Here is a 6614-nt window from a genome sequence, read left to right as displayed (position 1 = left end):
CAGAACTGGTATTGGTGCTGTATTGATGCAGGAAGGGCATCCATTGGCATTTATCAGCAGGGCTTTGGGACCCAAGTGGCAAAAACTCTCAGTGTATGAGAAGGAACTACTGGCCATTGTATTTGCTGTGCAGAAATGGGAACAATACCTAATGGGAAATCATTTCCTTATTAAAACTGATCAGAAAAGCTTAAAGTGGCTGTTACAACAGAAAATATCCACACCATTTCAACAGTTCTGGTTATCAAAGCTTATGGGCTTTGATTATGAAATTCAGTATAAAAGTGGGAAGGAAAATTTGGCAGCTGATGCACTTTCTAGGGTACAAGGATCAGAAGTTCTATGTATGGCTATATCCGTACTTGATTCTAATTTAGCCACACTGATTACAGCCAGCTACCAGTTAGATGATAAACTGAAAACTATTGTGGAATCCTTGGAGCAACAATTGTTGGTAGATGATTATCAGTTGCAGCATGGTATTTTGAGGAAGAGAAACAAGATGGTAATAGGGCCAGATCAAGAGCTTAGGCAGAAAATCATCACTTGGCAACACTCCTCTCCTGAAGGTGGTCATAGTGGAAGAGAACTCACTTTGAGAAGAATTAAAGCTCTATTTACATGGAAGGGATTGTCACATGATGTAAGACAATTTGTAAGAAATTGTGTGACCTGTCAAGCATCTAAACATGACAACTCTGCATATCCTGGCTTGCTACAACCCCTTCCTATTCCTGATGAAGTATGGGTGGATATTTCAATGGATTTCATTTCTGGATTACCCAAGTCTGGTGGAAAAGATGTCATATTTGTAGTGGTTGACAGACTAAGTAAGTATGCCCACTTTATGGCCATGTCTCATCCTTACACAGCAATTCAAGTAGCTCAGTGTTATCTAGACAATGTGTTTAAACACCATGGTTGGCCTAGGTCAATTGTCAGTGATAGAGATTCTATCTTTCTCAGCAATTTTTGGCAAGGTTTATTCTCTCTGCAAGGTACTGAGTTCTTGCTTTCTTCAGCCTATCATCCTCAAACAGATGGCCAGACAGAGGTGGTTAATAGGTGTTTGGAAACATATTTAAGGTGTATGACAGGAGAACACCCTAGCAATTGGAACATGTGGTTACCATTGGCTGAATGGTGGTACAACACACATTTCCACACTGCAACTCAACTCACTCCATATGAAGTGGTCTATAATCAACCACCCCCTCTCCATTTGCCTTATCTACCTACTGAATCTAACAATGCAGAGATTGATAGGAGCTTGCTTAGAAGGGAGGCAATGATTCAGTCACTCAAGCTCCACCTCTCTAAAGCTCAAGAAAGAATGAAAGTGCAAGCTGATAAACACAGATCTGAGAGAGAATTTGCAGTGGGGGAATGGGTCTGGTTAAAGCTACAAGCTTATAGACAACAATCTGTGCACAAAAGATCCAACCAGAAGCTAGCTTTACAGTTTTATGGTCCCTTTCAGATTGTTGCTAGGATTGGTCCAGTTGCTTACAAATTACAGCTCCCTTGTGATGCTAAAATACATGACACTTTTCATGTATCTCAGTTGAAGCTCTTCCATGGAACTTTACCCATTGCTGCCCACATTCCACCATGGTTTCAAGGGTCATCACCAGAGGAAAATCCAATTCAACCAGCTGCTATCCTTCAGAAGAGGGTAGTTAAGTTTCAGAATAGCCCTCAAGTGCAGTACCTAGTCAGTTGGGTTGGGTTTGAGGATCATGAAGCTACATGGGAAGTGGCACTGGATTTTGAAGCTCGTTTTCCAAATTTTGTCATACAGACTTGAGGACAAGTCCTTTTTTGGGGGGAAGTTATGATATGGGATTCTATTCTAGGATTCCATTTTAAGCAATTTTAATCAATAATTGTAATTTCTGTTTTTGGCAGGAAAAGTTGTTATAACAACTTTTGTTTGTTAGTGGAATCAGTTATTAGTTGTGCTGGCACTCAGCTATATTAAGCAACTAATGCATTGTATTTGATCATCAATTTTTAATCGAATACAACAGATTCCTTTCTCTCTCCTACAATTCTTCTGACTTCTCCCTCAAGTTTCTATTCTTCTTCTTCTTCTTCTTCTTATCTCTTTCTGGAATTCTGACCTCCATTACTGGAGAGCTCGAAGCTCCCACATCAGTTGGGGATACATTATTGTTCAGCTTCTCCTATACTGCTACTGTTAAAGGTTTCATAGGCATAAGGGTTGTTCATTTCTATTCCTATTTGTATGTATACATTTTTGTTAGTTATAATATTGTAGTGTTTTTTTGTTCTCCTGATAAATCTACACTGAAGTTGATTTGAGATTCCTCGCTTATTACAACATTTGAATATGTAATACAATCTGAAATCAGTTACCGTCACAGAGTGTGATTCAAAATCAAAAAAATGACACCACCAAAGACGACACAGCAACAGATAGAAGAAAGTGGTATGATGGAATTCTTGACCTCACATGACGGTTCTAATGTCTCTACTATATTCTACAATGAAAATGTCGATTGTTTTTAATCATGGAGTTGTTTGCGGAAACCTTTCTAACCCATATACTCTTGAAATAATTTAAGCAACTAAAGTGTCAGGTCGTCCAGGAACTAACTTGAATTCAGAACCTGCAAAGAAGGCTATTGAAAGCACACAGCAGTTGGTATGTCTGTATAGACCTCTCACCAATTATTTAAATTATTTATAATCAGCCTGCCTTAGCTTAAATTTATCGTAAACTATCATAGTTTAAGTTTAACAACATGCCACCCTGATTCCTATTCCATTTCTGGATGAAGTAAAATAGTTAAATGACGATAAGCCTCTACCATTTGAAGATCCACAAAATGAAGTAACGATTAACAAAGGCAAGGCATTTCGTCATTTCCACGATGTCATTTAATGAAAATGTGTTATAAGGTGTACAATAAGTGTAAAACCCTGTTTAGAAAAGTATTCTTTTTCAAATAATATTGAAATAGGCTACAAAGATCATTTTGCAATAGGTAGAGCATTGTGCAAAAGCACAAAAGATGTGAATTTGAATCCATGTAGGTTCATCTTTACTTTTCGTTTAAAAACCTTTACTTTAAATTATTTCGATTCACTTTTTTTGGTTTTTACTTTACTTTTATTTAACTATCTTACTAGCTCAATTGGTAGAGCATCAAAAGATGTGGGTTCGAATCCCACTTAGGTTCGTGTTTACATTTTGTATTATTTTATTTACTTTTAATTGAAAAACATTTACTTTAACCTATATACTCCAATATTCGGAGTTTTCTAGTTTTTTTTATTTTTATTTACTTTTTTTTATTGTTTTATTTACTTTTAAGTTGAAAACCTTTACTTTGACATCCCACCATATATTTCTTTCTTATAGTTTGTTTCATATTGTAAGAGATGAAAGTCAATGACTATTTGCTCAATCATTTTCCACTTTGAACTATTTGATTGTAATAAGTTTTAGAGATTTTCTAATTTACTTCTAATTTTTTTAGTTTAATTTTGAGTTTAAATTATTTACTACTAGAAAAATGACATTTAACGACGAACAATTTCGCCGTTAAAAGCCTCAATTTTGGTCGTTAAAACTTTTAACGACGGTCATGATGTTCGTTGTAACAGGTTCCGTCGTTATTGGCTTTAACGACGATGTTCGTCGTTAATAATTAATGTTTATTAACGACAAATTATGATTTCGTCGTTAACAATTAACGACGGATTATCGGTTTGTCGTTAACAATTAACGACGGAATACCGTTTCGTCGTTGACAATTAACGACGAAATCAAAATTCGTCGTTAATTATTAACGACGAAGTTACAATTTCATCGTTAAAAGTTAACGACCAAATGGTAATCCGTCGTTAATTGTTAACGACGAAGTTATAATTTCAACGTTAAAAGTTAACGATGAAACAGTAATTCGTCGTTAAACACTTATTCACGATGATCAATTCAGCAATAAGGACCAAAAAATCCCTTGTTAAATGTCCTTTCCAACGGTCAAAAATTTAAAATTTTGGCAATAACCACCAACTATTATGTCTTTAATATTGCAACCATAATAATATAATTTGTTCTATTCGAATCACCTACATTTTCCGTGTGAAACAATATAAATAACTATAAATCAATTAAAACAAATGAAAATTTCATTAATCAAAAGATTTTTTACAATAGAATTTCAAGTTATGTGAAATCAAAATCACATCCCGTAGTCTTTAAATTCTAAAAAAGCTAAAAGATAAGTAATTCTTGTTCAATCTAAAAGAACAAAATAAAATCTAACTATTTGAAGTTTTCTTTGTTGGAGTGCCATCTCTTGAAAAGCGTTGTAAGAACACTTCTTTAATGCTTTAAGCGCGCATCATCATCCTTTGTAGCAAAAAGAAAATACTGCCAAGAAATAGGGTTGGTTAACAAATAATAACCTACCAAATTAACCTTTTCCTTAGATAAATTCATAGAACCACAATGATGGATTCCATACCACTGGTTTTAAATCACGGTGCACAACACCCTGAAGATGGAAAAATGCAACTGCCGATAAAATTTGCACCACAATTTACTTGGCATCTTCCTCGGCATATTTTCCACCTCTGTATCATTAAATAAACAAAAGGATGATTATACTCTTATAAAGAATCAAACTAGGAAACCCATAGTCTGTAAAATGAGACTGCATCAAGAGTTTACCTTTGCAAAATTCTATCTAATAGCTCACCACCTTCGCACAATCTACAATCAAAATATGTGTGTCATTCTGAATGGATTCCTTCACACGAAAAAAAAAAACAAAACAAAAAAACAAAACTCGAAGACTGATCAGGCAAACAGAATTTGATAAAGGGGAGACTGCCAAAGTTGCTAAACTATGACTCGTGTACAATTAATCAATTTCAATGACTCTTATCACAATGTTCAAATCACTTGCATCCCTCGGTGAGTCTTGGAAAAAGTTGACAAATACGGAGTACTTTGTAAAGGATAATACAAATTAAAGATAGAGACTTTTTTGAGTCTGCTGAAACTTGGTTATTATACGCAGATTCCAGCTAGTAAACCACTGTGTCATGTTAAATCTGATACATAAATAAAGCATGTAGGAAATTTGGGAAGAACTTACTCCATGACTAATAAGTAGACGTTGTTAGTATCCTCAAATGCATCATAAAATTTGAGCATATGCTGATTTCCAGATAATGCTTTCAATATATTCACCTCCCTGCGAACATCTTCGATTGCAACTGCTGAAGTCATCTTCCCAATCAGTTCCGAATCATGAAACTAAAGAGAAAAAGCTATATCTGTAATTAAGAACACATGTGAATCTACCAATTTATATGCAAGCTAATAGATTAAAATAAACCAACAGTTGAGAAAATGTAAATTTAAAAATAAAAAAGACAATAAAAATATGTGATATTGCAAGTATAGAGGATAAACTGCAATTATTTCTATTATGAAACGTTAATTGCATACTGGTATAGTATGAAAAGTTGAACACTTTCCATTTATTGTACAATTATCCACCAAAGTACAACTAATTGAACTCTTCAAAAGAAAAATCGATTATTATCTAACTAATTACACACAAAATCTATTGAAACAATAGTAAGACAAATGTTAAAATAGTAAATTAGATTGGACAAGATTCAAAAACAAATTGACTTACAAACTGTTCCTTAAGAGAGAGTATAATTATGCTATGCCGCTAGGCCTGCTACTGCGTACCATCGCCAAATCACCCATTCGCGCGCCAGGATATCGATCAATGAACTGACTGAGAAGATCTACCACCAAGCCTTCCAATTAAATCGATACACAATCCAATTCCACCACCGAAACCGCCATCCATTACATGATCCACCACCAATTAAGCCTTTACGTATTTCGATTCTACCACCAATATCGTCTACCCCAAGGGTTGAAGTTGTTAGTGGTTGGAGATATTAAAGAAAGGCGGTTTAGTCGAAGAAAGGTGGGGAAGAATTTGGGCTTTGGGTATCCGGATTCCCACCTCGCCGCCAAAACTTGAATCAGAGAAGAATAAAATTAGGTTTTGGTGTGCAGTGAGTTTGGTGGAAACTTATAAATTTATTTTAAGATGAACAATAACGACGACACTAGGGTAGAGCGGTCAAAAACTGACCCGACCCGAAAACCCGACCTGAACCGACCGAACCCGTAACCGACCATGACCCGAAATTACGGTAAAATAGGTAACCCGAAACCCGACCTGTACCCGACCCGAAAAAACCGTTAACCGATTTTAACCCGATGTTGTAACACCCGAACCCGAACCCGACACCCGACCCGAAAATGACCGATAACCGAACTGACCCGACCGAACAATGACCCGAACCCGATTTGATACCCGACCCGATGTCAACCCGAAACCGATTGTAACTCGATGAAACCTGCTATTGACCCGACCTGTGAGAACCCGCTACTCGATTTACCCGAGTTATCAATGACACGACCAAATATTAACTTCATTGATATATCTATTTTAATTATTTATTGCTAAATATTGAAAAATTTAACTCTAAAATAAGTTAAACAAAATTTTTTAGAATATAAAATCCTTAAAATGTATAGGTTA

General features: G+C 35.5%; 1 long non-coding RNA gene across 1 annotated transcript; it reads right to left on the bottom strand.

Annotated features, from left to right (window-relative positions):
• Nucleotides 1-4143: 4143 nt before the first annotated feature.
• LOC110792859 (uncharacterized) lies at nt 4144-6099 on the bottom strand. Its single transcript, XR_002534529.2, has 5 exons — nt 5685-6099; nt 5136-5316; nt 4706-4747; nt 4500-4608; nt 4144-4405 (listed from the first exon to the last, which is right to left on the bottom strand). It is a non-coding gene; the product is annotated as an uncharacterized lncRNA (long non-coding RNA).
• Between the last annotated feature and the right edge of the window lie 515 nt (nt 6100-6614).

The sequence above is a fragment of the Spinacia oleracea genome, chromosome 5, assembly GCF_020520425.1.
Source record: "Spinacia oleracea cultivar Varoflay chromosome 5, BTI_SOV_V1, whole genome shotgun sequence".
In the NCBI taxonomy this organism is placed as follows: Eukaryota; Viridiplantae; Streptophyta; class Magnoliopsida; order Caryophyllales; family Amaranthaceae; genus Spinacia; species Spinacia oleracea.
This window is presented reverse-complemented; position numbering and strand designations above follow the sequence as displayed.